Genomic DNA, 16,239 nt, shown 5'->3' with positions numbered 1-16,239 from the left:
ATGAACATGGGATCTCTCGCCGTCCTCGGACCACGATTCAATTTGGGAATACAAGTTCGAGGTGTAGAATGCTTATTCCCCATGCTGGACGAAGAAGTCCAGATTTTGAATGATCCTCACAAGGAGATGAATGACAAAATCTTGCGGTGTGTTTTGAGGTATGTGATAAAGCTCACCTTCTCCAACCCCCTTTTTTTGTAACTTACACTTTGTAACTTACACTTTGTAACTTACACGATTCATGACAACGCGAGAAAGGTAGTGTTTAATTTTACGTAAGGTTCAACTCGCGTTGTGATGAATCCAGAGATTTTTGGGCCTGTTCTTCAAGCAATGGTATTCTGATGCTGATTCCAATTGTTGTGCAGCTATATTATTTCAATTTTGCCTCGGGAGGTTCAGGAGCAGGTGTACCAAATTGATTCGCTGATCAGCGATTCAAATCAGCGATTCTTCTTATGTTGACATCTGCCCCTGGTTCCGGGATGCTCAAGTGGACACCGCCCGAGTCTTCTTTTTTGCATACTTCGAAGAGTGAGTATTTTTTTTGGAAGATGGTGTATCCATGACATGTGATGTTTTATTCCTCCCACCACATATCGAAATAAACTAAGATATCCGTACTCATGCAGTTCCCACTGGAGCCTGGTACTCGTTGACGTGCAAACAGCAAGGGTGTACCTCGCAAATTCAGTGGCGGACGTCCACGCCAACGTCGAGCTGTAAGTACAACAAAAGTAATCTCAGACTTAGTTTGTGGATCTATGTAACAAATTCGTTAGTTTGAGTGTGGTGAAAATACTTTTATATTGCTGAAGGTCTGACAAACAAAGCTAATAAACATTATTTTATAATATGAGGGGCAGATAGCAGGCGTGACAGAAGAATTTAAAATTATCATAGGACTGACACGTAGGTTTTGTTAATATTTTTTGAAGATTTGGAGTATCTCCACGTTTTGGGTGGGTTTGTACAGAGGACCCACCACCAATGAAGCCCATTGGGAGGATTTCCTGCCACTGAACCCATGTGGTTATTATTATATAGAAGTCTGAAACAGCCCCCTTTTGAGTCCAAATTTTTCCTAATGTCATAGCTAATATCCGTATGAGCATAGGTGTGATCATGATCATCCCATAGACTTACCATAGGTGTAACTCCCTTGGTTTTCCTCTATGAAATGAGCATAGAACCTGCCAATATTCCTCACATTTGGAGAATCATCATACATCTCATATAAAGTATAAAGCATCTCCAATAGGTGTGTGTAAGGCATCAATGTAATGCACATAACTAGGATCAACATAGACTAAATCCTGACGTGCTTCATCATCACCACGTGTAATCCTCCCTAGTGTCCCAAATGTGATCCTCATATTTAACATAGGCACAACTTTCGTTATACTGGACTTTGATAAGGCATCCACACATGAAGTGGTCTCATAGAACTCACAATCATAAACTTCTAATCCAAACTCGAAAAAGCATCATAAGTTGGATTCACAAATGTAGTCCATAGACCACGTATCAATGCATGACCAACACTATCCATATTTGAATCCAAGGCATGACTGTCCACACCAAAAATGCATGAGGGGTGCTTTTTTTTGGCAAGCAGTTAACGGGCGAGCAGTTTTGCAAAATTGGCGAGTGGTTGAAATTGTAACTCATAGGTACCTCTAACATTACTCTCTTTCACTCTTTCACTCTCTCTCTCTCTCTCTCTCTCTCTCTCTCTCTCTCTCTCTCTCTTGCCCCCTCTCGAATTATTGACACATGTACACACCAACACATTTCACACTTTTGCAAGATATTGATAAAAGTTTCTTCCATACATGAGACATTGAATACAAAATCCATGGAAAACACCAATAAAGTTACAAAGGTTCCATCCTCTCTTAAGAACTTATTGGCAAGCACACATGTGACTTCAACAAGATCTTTCTTCCAAATGTTCTAGCGGGGGACTAGCAGAGTGTCCTTATCTATAGGCAACCCCGTTGGAAGATCTGCCCACACCCTTTACAATGTGTGCAAGAATTTGTGGGGGGAGAGATGCATGCAAGACTTTAGATTCAAAAATGAAAAAGATAGAGAGAGAACATCGCCTCCTTGCTCCTTGCTTAGGTTTTCACCATCTTAGCCTAGTAGCTTACACTCATTTGGAAAGATACAATGATGGGGTTAGCATCCTAATTGTTTTAATATGATTAAATTTAGGTGCTTCCCTTTTATAAAGGTTTTTGAATTTTGAGAGTTTGTACTCCCCCTTGCATTAGAAGAATTCGGAGCTCATTTTGGGGCCCTGTAAGAAATTCACTATTTTCTTATTTATCTTGCTCTTAAACTACGTAAAATAGTCACAACAGGTCCAAAACCGTCAGTTTGAGGCAATAAATATACTGTTACTCACAAACAACGAGGTCTTATCATTAAAAGCTTTGAGAAGATACCTTTTTCATATGTTTGGCTCACACGTATGAATGATTCTTCTGTCAATATTACATAACTAATCTCTCTCATTTCGAATTTAAAAATGTTTAGCGCCTTCTTCAACTCTCAAACAAAATAATACATAGTAAGAAAGAATACATCGCATTGTTGCAAAACATGGCAGAAGGAGAAACCAGTAGGAAACGACTTCATCATTTCCATGTCAACTTGGAACAACAGTATGCACGATATTGAAGCACCAAAAGAGTTTGCATCTACGCACTGAGCAAAGAGACATGCTGTGGAAAGGAGGTTTACAGCATATAGACTTGTGGTGTGACGGAAGCATCTATCCAACATGCATCATTAGAAATTCAACACCTCCATTCTCTAATCCAGCAACTCTATTGAAGTTTGTAGGCAATGGAGTAAATGGATTGTATGGATACGTCTCAGCTCAATGTGCTAATGCAAATATGTACAAGAATTTATATCTACGAGAGGAGGCAAACAAAAGGCAAGATAAGATAGAGTGTGTGGCATTGAAGCAACTTCTAGAAAATGAGAAGGAAGAACATAAAAAGACAAAGGCAATGCTACTGAAAGCGAGGAGAAAAGGCACTGTATTAGGAGAGAGACTACGGAATAGAAAAATCCGGAACATTGCAAAGTTGAAGGCTAGCTCTGGAGGATGTAAGCGCAGAATTCAAAAAGCAAGGTATGACGATATCTCATTGTTAACTTCCATTAATGAGCATCCAAATTGTTTAAACGAATGAAGAAGTTCCAAAAAATTTCAATGTAAATCAATGAACTTTTAAAGGTGAGTTATAATTATCTCATTGTATAATTGTAGATGTGTTTCTTTCTTATTGTAGGGAAATTTTAATTAACACTAGTTCTAATTGGACACTAAAGTGTCCTGAGGACACTTTAGTGTGAAACAACATTTCTACACCTTGTTTCAACCATAGGTCGGTTAAAAGTCAAAAAATAAAGGGGATTTTTCATGATGTCAAAACACAAGCTATATTAGAAATTTGACAAAAAAACTCTAACTTGAAATTTTCATTGAAATTTGAAGCTTTTTTGTCAAAAATCCCATAAAATGCCTATAACTTCTTGAATAAATCATGTTTTTCATGTTTGTAAAAGTCAATTGGTAGAACTTGGGGTTTCAAAACAACACAATCTCCTTTAGGTCCTAGTTCCTAAGCTACTTGTGAACTATAACAAAAATCTCATAATTACCAAGATGCTGAAAAAGAGGAAAATTTTGGCCTTCCAAAGATACTTTCATAAAACTAGGAATATGTTAGTGCAAATTGGCAATCGGAAATGATTAGATAGTTCAAAACCAAGTTAATACATATTTTTTGGGGTCCCAAACTCAAGTAAATCTTGCTACTTGAGCGCTATCTTAGTTTTTCAATCATGCTACATTTTTCAAAATTTCTAAATTCTCTCTCAACAACCATTGGTGAAGTAAATGAAAATTCCAATCTTGTTCCAGTGAAGCAAATAAAAGGTTTAGTCTCTAAAGTTGTCGTGCAGAGCTTGATAGATGAAAAAAAGTTCAAAAGGGTGAAACGTGATGTTGTCGAAAAGTTTATATCAGAAAGTAGAGTTGATGTCAAAAGGGTGAAACGTGATGTTGTCGAAAAGTTTATATCAGAAAGTAGAGTTGATGTCGAAAAAGTTCAAGAAGCCCTAGATATGAGTGGGGTTAGTAGAAAAGGATATGCTTCAATCTTTAACATCGTTTCTTCTACTCTCAAAGATCATCGGATAAAACGTGTATTGTTACCCACCCCAGCAGCAGTGTGGCGCCAAAGAGGTCTTCTAAATCATGAAATAGATGACTTCATTGGACAATATTTATCGAAAATGTGTATAAAGGGGCCAAAGGAAGGACTTTATATGATTCTTTGAATAATATTTTTGTGGAGCTGCAACAATTACAGACAAGAATGGTGGAGTTTTATAACATCACACTTGAGGAATGTAAAGGAGTTTTAAAGTTTGTTGTTAAGCTTGATGAATGTGAAATTGGGAAAGGAAAAGAAGATAGAAAGAGTGACTATTACCTTGATGAATCACTTGATCCATCAATCACAAAGACCAGTTCAAAGTACTTTAGCGTTCAATCAGAAAAACATGTATGGTGGTTGGGATCATTTGAGGTATGGATTTTCTTATTTTGGTGTTAGTATTTGTTGAATATACATGTATATTTTTTAATAAACTTCTACCATATGTCATTCTACTGTAATGGCATGTGAATACAGAGGACTATGAAACACTTAACTGGGTTTTTCAATAGACAAATATACCCTCAACTGTAAGGAGTCAAATTTTAGGGGGTCATCTTCATGTTCCAGGCAAAGGTGATTTTCAAGTAGAATGGCATATGGCAGGTGATCTTAAGACATTGAAGTGTATGTACAATATCAGTAAAGGGGGTAACTCCAAATCTCCTTGCTTGTATTGTAAACAACCAGCCCATGTCTTGGATTTCAAATGGTGGAGAAGAGCACCCAATAGGGACAAGAAGGATCCAAATTTTAAAGCAGTTCTTGATATTCCATTATGCAATGTTCACATTTGCACATTGCATGCATTGTGTAGAATTATTGAGAAACTTTTTTTCTATATATTGGATTTGCCTGGAAACTTCGGCCTAAGGTGAAAACAAAAGAGGCAATACAATCATTGGAAGCGGTATTATCAGAAATTGGTCTACATGATGGAGATGTTCATATAACAAATGATCTTAAGAAATCTACAAATGGTAAAGAGGTACCTATCAAGCCATCCATTGGTGGAGTAAAGGCCTGAAGTTTTTTATCACGTCCACAAAATACAACAAGAAAAGGGGGTAGACAATCACAATATGTATCCAGAATAAAATACAGTGTGTGGAATAAAATACTTGCCAACTCCTCCTCCTTTTCCTCATATTCTTCCAAGTCATGATCTTGAGTAGACTTTTCAAAAACACCAAGCTCAACATAATGTAAATAAATGGCAAATGCAAAGCTCTCCTCCAATATCCTACAGCACCTCTTGTGGAGATTGCAGATACCCTTGAAGCAGCAAGAAAGAACATCAAATCTCCTATTCAATTGATACCTCGGCTTATCCTTTTGGCATATGTCCTTGATATGCACAAAAGCTTCATCCTTATTCACAATCCTTCCATCAGCTGTCATCTGTCTAAACACCTCAAATTGGTCCTCCAAAAAGTGCTTGTGCCATTAGGAAAAAAGGGCCCTGTAAGACATTCACGATTTTTGGATTTTTCTTCACCCAAAATCAGCAAAAATATTAAAGCAAGTACATGCAACTACAGAGATTCGCCGAAAAACACAAGCAAAAATATTAAAGTAAGTACATGCAACTACAGAGATTCGCCGAAAAACACAATTTGGTGTCAGTCTGGCAGCAGGTGATTCGGACATCGCCGGCGTGTTCAGAGCGGTCCAAAACCCCCAAAACGACACCAGAAGCGCTGAAAACGGGCATCCGGAGACCCGAAAAAGGCCGAAAAGGGCCGGCCAGGAAAATTCGCTGGGAAAAGCGATTTGGTGTCAGTCTGGCAGAAGCGATTTGGTGTCAGTTTGCTGCCAGACTGACACCAAATCGCTTTTCCCAGCAGCGAATTTTTCTGGCCGGCCCTTTTCGGCCTTTTCCGGGCCTCCGGATGCCCGTTTTCAGCGCTTCCGGTGTCGTTTTGGGGATTTTGGACCGCTTCGGACGCGTCGGCGATGTCCGAATCACCAAATTTTGCATTTCAAATCCTGCACCAAAGATGACAATATCAATTATAATAAATGAAAAAGATATCTTCATTCAATGCAAACTCGTCGTTCTCTATCTGAATATGACTTTTATTCTTTTTTCCTCCTATATTTATTATTTCCTCCATAGTTACGTTGGCCCTCCATTGATTGGTCGAGGGCTATTTTTCCCTAAAACCTAAAAGGCCCCAAAATGAGCTCGTTTATAATGTCATTCCGTAATCGAGAGTGTGCAGTATCTTCCAAGTGTGATGGATGCTATTAAAATGACATTCTCGACAACATCTATATCAATAATATCATTTTCTAGATATGAAGAGCTCTCATCTTGTTCCATTGGTACAAGTTGTGTACCTATCATCCGGCTTCGTTTATAGTAAAATGAGAAAATAAAATTCTGGGAGGCAAACATGTACTTGAGATTGATTGTGTCATGGACAACCTCACAATACACAGTGTTGGCCATAATTTTATCCCAACCATCATCCAAAAATTTTGGAATGTCATCACAGCCTTTTGCTTTAAAAGAAAACATAGTCTTACAAACTCGGATTGAATATTCTTGAAAAATATCTATGAAAACATTGACAAGCATCAAAACTGTGATTTTGACTATTCTTGTTGCAATATTTGGTTTCAATGAATGCTGCACGTCTGCATATAGTTTGGCTCTATATGCCTCTATTATACTTCCATCGGGAACAGGCCAGTCTATTATATTCCATTCCAAAAAATCTTGCCTTTGCAATATGCCATAAGAATGAGCATGGTCTAATAGCTGGTAGAAGTGATCATAGAAAAAAATACCCACTTTAGCCAAGTCTCTTATTACAGATCTACCTTTGTACTGTAGCTCTCCTATCGCGCCATGTACGACATTGAAGAATCCTAAAATGCATTCCACTGGTTGCCACTCCTCGTATGATGAAGGATATAGATCTGAAACATTCAAAAAGATCATCTTAGTTATAAAGAGAGAAACAATTGTGCCTTGAAAATAATTTAAGTTATATTATGTGTTTACAATTTGGTCTATGATGTGGAAGATAAGCTGGATATTCTCGCAATTGAAGTTCTCGATGCATATGAACATGCTGCACCAGAATCTCTTTTACACATCTTCTGCCTTCTTTCACTCTAAAACCTTTTACTCTGCCTTTCCAGGATGTCAGGAAAGTACTCATTGATTGTTGCTTTTTGCTCTTCTTCCTGATCCTCTTGGGTTGCATTAGTACCCAAGCTCCTTTTCCTACTTCAAACGTTTTCCAACTGGCATTTGCTGTTACAATATTGGAAACCTCTATGCTTGAAATCTATGTGATAGGCCTTCGTGGCAAAGATATGTTTCATACATCAACAGAGTCTTCACCATCTAAACCCACCGAACGTTTTCTAATGCTGCGTCCATTGTTTCTGGGTGCCATCTCAGGCTACGAATCTAACACACCCCTAATAGAAACCAACACAAAAGAAAGATAGTATGATGTTAGATTTCAATTAATCTAACATTCTAAGTAATGCAGATCGACTTAAAAGAAAGAACAAAATGATATCCACAACAGGTGAAATACAACAAAGCTATGGCAAGGAGAGATGCTTGTCGAAGATGGAATAGTCCCTCGAAAGTCTGAGAAGAAAGGAAATTGGATTGTCACGAGCGGGAAGTTTCAAACAGACTCTTACGCTCAAAGATGGACTAAAATCTCATGATAGAGACATGCTGGAGAAGAGGATCAAAAACAAATCTCCCTATTCATCTCGCACGCTTCTGCCACCATAAAGTACTATTCTATTTTCTATTTTTCACTCTTTTTTTGTGGATTTTCTACGTTACGTTGGCCTTCTCCTGATTGGTTGCGAGACATTTTCTCCAAACCCTAAAAGGCCCCAAAATGAGCTCCGAATTCTTCTAATGACTGCACATTGGAATTTTTGTTTGATGAAGCCTTTTTGATGTCGATGTTTGTTGATGGCGATACTTATTTTGTGAATGAAAAGTTGTCCCTTGTGTGTGACCCTCTTCCTAAAGGTGGTGTTATCATTAGTAGTGAGATCTCAAGGATTTTGAGTAGCAACGTAGTGCAAAGAGTGACATTAGTAGTGCAAAGGTGGTGTTATCATTAGTAGTGAGATCTCAAGGATTTGAGTATCAACGTAGTGCAAAGAGTGACAATATAAGAGAAACATTCCTAGCTTAATAGGTAGTAGAATGCGATCAATAGGTGATTAAGAGCAGATAGTCGTATCATTGTTGGCACATAGAAGAAGCATAGAATTATCAAGAATTGGTGCCCATGAACTCCATATATTCCATAGCAAGTAGAAAGAAAAAACACTCATATGCAATCGTGTGTATGCCAACACTGATATTTCACACCAATATATTCCATAGCAACAAAATGGTGAAGTAGAAAGAAAAAACACTCATATGCAATCGTATGTATGCCAACATTGATATTTCACACCAATGGCAAGAAGATGGGAACTAGAAACATGAGCATGTAGAGTCCACCAAAATGGAGAAAATGTGCACAATCAAATAGCCCAAGATGGGAAAGGAAGATATAACAATTAAGGAAGAGTGGGAGAAAAAGAGGAAAGAAATCCAAACAAAAATAGAAGGTAGAAGAACATAAAGAAATTCCAAGGAAGAAGGAACCAAAAAATTAATCGAAATCATTATAAGAGAAGTAATAGAACTCTGAGAACAAAACAATACCACAAACATGGCAAAAAAAGGTCAACTCACCCGGAATGAAAGAACGCCATGGACGGAGCGAAAAAATCAGCGGCTCGTTGCTATCAAGCGACAAATTAACCACACGAGAATTGGCAAAAAAAAAAGCCCTCTTCTCGTGGCTCTTGCCCGATGGTGCGTGGCCCTTGCCCGACCATGATAATTGACTAATTGTTGGAAGGGGAAATCGGCTCCACCCACTTGAGTGGGCCCCGGTGTGTACGAAGAAAAAAAAGCCCTCTTCATTCGTGTGGGAAGGCAAATAAAAAACCATCGAGCTGGCCGTCCCATGTGGCAAGAAGATGCAGTTGACTGCCACGTCAACTGCAAGTTCTAGCCTACGTCATCCATTGGCCCCAACGTTGTCCATCGCCGATCTCGAAGTTGTCTACACCGTCAACTCGTCTAAGTGTCTACGTCAACAACATCGTCAAGAATGCCTGGACCTCGTCTATGTCGTCATCGGCATCCCATGTGGCAATATGACGTGGTTGCCACATCATATTGCTGAGCTTCGGCAATATGATGTGGCAGCCATGTCATATGCCCCACGAGGGTCGGCCGGTGTGTGTCCTCTAGCCAATCGGGGCGTGCCCTCTAGTCGGTGCGTGTTGTCAATGAAGTCTTCGTCAACTCGTCTACGTCTACGTAAAGCTTCTACTTTAAAGCTCCTGCACCTTGTCTTGTGTCTGTGCTGCTTGAGCTCCGATTCTTCTTGCGGCCATATCATCTCAAAAGCTTACTCAAGCTTTCGACTCCTATCCACTTCTCTGTCACTTAATCACCTCTTCTTTTTCTTCTTACAAAGCTTTGCCTCGGGTTGTACTGTCTGTGTTGAATTTTACCATGAGGTCAAGCTCTGCTTATCGCCATACCCACGATAGCCTCAAGCTGAGCTTCAAGCTTCAATTTAATCTTCATTCCTCCTGTTCCTCCTTCTCCTCCCCTGCTCGAGCTTTCATACGAATTGAAAGCCATGCATGCAATAATCGTGGGCAAAATTGGAATTTAATTTACTTCAAATATCTTAGCTTCTGCATGTATTTAATTATTTTTGAGCTTTTGCATTTATTTAATTATTTTTATTACGAAATTTATTCCTTCAACCTGACTCAAAATTCGCGCTTTTTCAAATTAGAATCTTTCTCTCTACTCATCCGTGCAGAAAAAAAAAGGACAGTTTAGCGTATTTTTAACCAAAAAAATGAAAAAAAGGTTGTAGCCCTTATATTAAGGTTTTATTTTTTCTCGGGAAATATATTAAGGCTTTATTTATATATATATATATTAATTACAAAACCAACATATATTATAGATTTGAAAACAAATATAGAATAGGTTCAAGAGGTGTCCTTATTTTGATTGGTAAAAAAATAAATAATGGTTGAGATTTCTTTAGTCCTTATTTTGAGGCTATATTTTAGTTATTTTGAGGTTCATAATTGGTAGTTTTCTTCCTTAAAGGGTAGTTTAGATTGAGAATCTTTGAAAAAAGTATTTGAACTTGATGGTGCTTGTGTGTGTGTGTGTGAGAGAGAGAGAGAGAGAGAGAGAAGAGCACGAGAGGGAGAGGTGAGTTGTGTGTGTGTGTGTGTTTGAGATATTGAGAGATATTGAGAGGCAGAGGTGAGTTGTGTGTGTGTGTGTGTGTGTGTGTGTCATTTTATTGGGATGTATTATTTTATTGGAGTATGTGTGTGCTTGTGTGTGTGTGTGTGTGTGTGTGTGTGTGTGTGTGTTTTTGATATTGAGAGAGCGCGAGAGGGAGAGGTGAGTTTGTGTGTGTGTGTGTGTGTGTGTGTGTGTGTGCGTTTGAGATATTGAGAGAGAGCGAAAGGGAGATGTGAGTTGTGTGTGTGTGTGTGTATGTGTGTGTGTGTGTGTGTTGGAGTAATTTTATTTTGCTATTGAGAGAGATAGATAAGAGAGGCATAAATAGAGAGAGAGAGATAAACAAATTGCAATAGAGATAAAATGATGTTCTGCTTGGCCAGTTTCGCAAAACTCCTTGCTCGAATTTGCTCACCAAAAAAAATCCCCCATGCATGAGTAACACTAATTTATGCATGAGCATCACATATGTCCACACCATGAGCATTACACAAAGTAGATGCACAACCGTCCAATCTCTCATGAACATAGGCATCCATCTCTTCTGCAAAGTCATCATGCCCATGGATACATGCATCAATAGAAGGTGTAGTGCCCAAAACCATCCACCTCCATAATACATATGGACTCCATCATTGTCAATATCTCTTAAAGACGACTCTAAGTCAACCCCAAGAAAATATGATTCATCCCAAGAAGCTCGATGCCAATCCACATGTGCTTGTTGCCCACAACAATCGAATGGGTACCACCAAATCATTCGTTTCTATCTTGCTAAGCTTGACAAACTTCCCTTGTGATTGACTCTTTGGGTATGCATGTGGACAATCTCCACCAACACTATGATCTCATCAAGACTAATGTCCTCATCCATCAATTTGTACAATACATTGAGATACTTGCATGGAGTCTTTGTCTAACCTTTGCATAAAACCCTCTATACTTTTCCTTCTCTTTGTTGTTGGGGATAAAAAGGGAAAGGTACCAATATCTCTCCGTATAGCTAAATAGAGAGTCCTCATGTGAGAATACCATGCATCGATCTCTAAAGCACTTTTGCTGTTAGGTGGTCACAAAGTGTTGCACAACATCATATGCCGAATTCGGACAATCCTAATCATATTTGTGCATTTTCTTCATCCACCAAGATCTAGCTCTTCCCTTGAAATGAGAAGTCACTTTCTTCACTTTTTCAAGCTCGCCACAAGGAAAGGCATGAAAATAGGCATCCCAATTACGAATCCAATCCTTGAGTCCCATGCAAGTGATGTTGAAATGAGTGATGCTAGAGTGCCAAGTCACCTAGTTAAATTATCCCACATGAGCTATTAAAGATTTGTTATACCTCCCTCATATAAAAGGGGCTTGATTCTAAAGCTTAATTAGTTTAGCATATTCATTATGTTTATGTTTAGGTGTTATCCTCCCTATTTTAGATTAGCACTAATGATACTGTTAGTTAGTATAGAATTAAGTCTTTCTTATCATCTCCATCTCCATGGGATCTTGGATCCACAAGCTTTAACATGGCATAAAAGCAAGGTTCTTGCTCCCTATATCTTAGCATCCATCTTATACCCGTCAGATTTTATCATTTTTGTAGGGTTCACGAACCAGTTTTTAGGTTTGGTGAATGGTGTTGTTTTTTCTACAAGCTTGGAGTACAAAGAAGAAGAAGAATACTTCATAGCACCATAGCGACTCCTTGGTGACTCCATGTCAAAAATCTAGGTGCCTTGGATTTGCCTTTAATTTTAAAAGGGCACCAAAAACACAGTCATCAGAGGAGCTGCCTTCTCCTAGCCAAGTAATGTTGTTTACTTCTTTGCTCTCAACCACCCAACAGTGCAACTTCCACTCAGTCAGTAGCCATCAACAAATTTTATCGACTACTCTGTTTCTTTGCTGCCTATACTGTGTGCCATCAATAACTACCGCCATCGACTAGCCTGTTGCTACTATTGCAGCATGCCGATGAGACTATCCTGTTTGCTGCTACCTACATACCATCAAATGATGATAACGTGCAACCTATAGCTACGCAGCCATTTCAACCTACTATTTCTTTTTTAAATTCCTCATTATCAAAAATCAAAGCTTTGAAAAGCCTATTTATATACATATGCTCGAAAATAAGCTTCACACTTAAAAATCTTGCATTACCACTCATTCTTTTGCATTAGTGCTCAAGACAAAGTTATTTGCCATAATACTCTAGATTGTCTAAGCACTTCATGTACATCACTTTGATTTTTTACAAGGACACAATCCTTGTAAGAGAGTACAGACACTGCCATAGAGACTTGGCATAAGCTCATGATAAGACCCTCTCATCATGGAGCATGTTCAAATTGTCTCAATATTTAATGGTGATGGGTTTTACACATGGCAAAGAAAGACCATGTACTTGCTTATGCATAAGGGGCTTTGGCACCTAATTGAGGATAAACAAGTAGAGGCTGAACCACATTGGGCCTTATTGCTTAAAACCACTTAAAACAACAAACTATTGGGCCTTATTGCTCAAAACCTCGGTGATGATGTGATTAGTCACATTGCTAGTATCAAGGATGCCAAATTAGCATGACAACTTAACAAGATTTTGGGAACCAACTCAAAGAGCTCAAAGATAAACCTTCTCATGCAGTTTTACAAGCTCAACAAGGACACCAAGACCATGGCACAACACATCAACAAATTCAAAGATATCAAGCAGTAACTTAGTGCATTAAAGAAAGTTATTAAAGAAGATGAATCTATTGCTATTATATTAAAGAGTGTTGACAAAAAACCATATGAATCACTTGTTGCTACACTTAAAAATGTGCCCAACACTAAAATTCAAGATATAGAATCATCCTTGCTTGAACATAAATCAAAATTCAAGCGCAAAGAACCATTCAAACCACATTCAAGTGAGTAAGCACTCTATACAAAGGGTTGGAGATTTCAAAGAACAAATTAATCAACATCTCAACTTCCAAGATGTTATCACTGTGGAAGACTTGGCCATACTAAGAATAAATATCGTAATGTGAAAAAATTGGTCACCTAGAAGAAGATCAATTGCTATCACAAAAAGAAGCATGCAAACTACATCTAGGTCAAAGACGCCCCAACAAAAGAAGTACTCTTGTAGAGAAAGAACCATTGAATTTTTTAAACCCCTTTTTTCTCTACAAAAAGTGTGATGTAGTCAGCATCTGAGGCCATATGATGCACTCAGCTAAAATTTATAGCCAAAGTACTTATAATGCCAAAGTAGCATGAGGGCCAAAGTACCGTAGCACAAAGGGAGAGAGAGGAAGAGTGAATGCCTAAAAATTGTAGGTCCAATCTCGTGTCAAGGGGGGGGGGAGGGGGGTTGTTGAAATGAGTGATTCTAGAGTGCCAAGTCTCCTAGTCAAATTATCCCACATAAGGTATCAAAGATTTGTTAAACATCCCTCATATAAAACGGGTCATTTTCAATCAATGGAACAAGCAAGCTCTCAAGCCTCTATATGAGTGCAAGTCTTAATCTTGTAACCTATTTGTGCTTGAGTCTAAAGCTTAATTAGTTTAGGATATTCGTTATGTTTGTGTTTAGGTATCGACCTTCCTAGTTTAGATTAGCACTAATCACATTGTTAGTTAGTATGAATTAAGTCTTTCTTATCATCTCTATCTCCATGGGAGCTTGGATCCACAAGCTTTAATGAGTGAATCCTTCACCATCAAATACAAACAATGTTTGTGCAAATGGTTCTCCTCTTTTGAACCATAGACTACCCACTTAAGTAGACACCATATACTCAAGAAAATCTTACACTTTCATTGGTTTCAACAATCTTGTATACATAAGTCCATACATCATGGAAAACCTAAATCTTGCTTTTGCATCCACAACCTTTTGACTTTGAATATTGCCACTATAATGTTCTATACTCCTTATGTCTTTAAAAGTATATTGTTCTTTGTCTTGAATCTCAATTGATAAAGGCCTTTAATAGGCATTTCCACCCATTTACCTTGAAGATGAAAAGTCTCTAGTTGGCTTTGCTTGAGAGAAGTCTCATCCTTGTGTACCATACATGCTTGAAGAAGGTTGCTTAATATAAACATTGCTTCTTGCTTGCATAGCATCAAAATCCTCTCCATCATTATTCTCATCAATTGATTCCATAAAATCACTCTTAAGGATGTTGAGTTGAGATTCAAATCCACTTTCTTGGTTCCAATCACCATTGCTATGAGTGACCTCATAGGAAAAATCATAGCCACCTTGATTGAGTCAAGTTCACTTTCATGGATCCAATCATCATTTGCTATGAGTGACCTCACAGGAAGGATCATAGCCAACTTGATTATTGTAGACATAATCATCAAAATCCATACCTTCTGTATGCTCTTAAAGATCATACTCATAGTCTTCATCACATTGATCATTATCCATGCATGTTGAATCTTCATGATTGTCACTATCCTCATCGGAAGTATCCTCTTCTTCAATGCAATCTTCCTCATTCATGGTACAAATTTCATGAGTACTATCATCAGTACTATATTCATCAGTACTATATTCATGAGTACTATCATCAGTACTATATTCATATTGATCCACATAATATATTTCATCATCCTCACTATCATAGTCACCCATGACTCCCGAAGAGTGTATTCGACCCAAAATTACTCAACTATGCCCTCGATACAAAATTTGATCCAACTAGTGACTCCGGAGTCCGATCGACAAGGTTGAAAGCTTGTCATGAAGCCCAATGATTACTTTTTTATTAGATCTAAACCCTCTTGACTGAATTAGGGTTTAGCACTTTGCTCTATGTAGTCAAAAGCCACTTTGGATGTGCGCTATTCCTCTCTTTTTTGAGATTTGTGCCGCACACCCGTTTTCTAGTAGACCACTCAAATGAACCCTGATTTGCGTGATCTTTGGGTCATTGGAATTCTCTTGATGAATAGATGAAGGATGTGTGAAAATTGATTTGAAAACTGAACTTCCCATGTTGACCAAAGTTGACCAGTGGAAAAGTTGACCGCCTTTGAGTTGACCAGTCAAACGGTCTCCGAACAACTAGGCATGCTTAGGCTTGTTGGAAAGCTCTTGATACGTTATTTCATGATATGTAATCACTTTTTAATGAGCACCAAGAATTTATGATTGGGCCGGACTTTTGGGTCCATTGTGCGGTAGGAAATCTTGAAGTTGACTGCCTTTCTGGAATTCGATTCAAGGGATCAATAGCTTTTTAGAAAGCTTTCCAATGAGACTATCCAACACTTGGTAGTGTTGAGATATCAAGCTCAACACGAGCTGACGCTTATGATATGCCTGGGTGACCGTTTTCGCCACTTACATTACTAGCGTGTTTGGCAGGATGCTGACATGATAGATCTTCACCAATGATTCTCTACAGCTAGACTACACTAGCTACTAGTCCACCATTGAGTTATGGCATACTTATCTTGCCAACTCACTTACTTAGCGTGTTCACATTATGGACCGCATGTACATAGTACTTTAGTACTATGTTGTATTTCTCTTATCTTTTTCGTAGAACCTTTTATGGAGAAGAAGAAGAAGAAGAAGCATTTTCAGCTCATCTTGTGTATTCTCTTCTAGGGTTTTGGGTGAGTGCGTGTATTCTTTGTTGTAAG

At 38.3% G+C, this 16,239-nt stretch overlaps 1 long non-coding RNA gene across 1 annotated transcript; it reads left to right on the top strand.

Annotated features, from left to right (window-relative positions):
- The first annotated feature begins 453 nt into the window (after positions 1–453).
- On the top strand, positions 454–1,017 carry LOC147619540 (uncharacterized). The gene is made up of 3 exons (XR_015261920.1): positions 454–534; positions 633–722; positions 939–1,017. It is a non-coding gene; the product is annotated as an uncharacterized LOC147619540 (long non-coding RNA).
- The last annotated feature ends 15,222 nt before the right edge of the window (positions 1,018–16,239 follow it).

This window comes from Cibotium barometz, chromosome 33 (assembly GCF_041138505.1).
Source record: "Cibotium barometz isolate CiBa-2024 chromosome 33, ASM4113850v1, whole genome shotgun sequence".
Taxonomy (NCBI): Eukaryota; Viridiplantae; Streptophyta; class Polypodiopsida; order Cyatheales; family Cibotiaceae; genus Cibotium; species Cibotium barometz.
The sequence above is the reverse complement of the archived record's forward strand: the minus strand, read 5'-3'. Positions and strand labels throughout refer to the sequence as shown.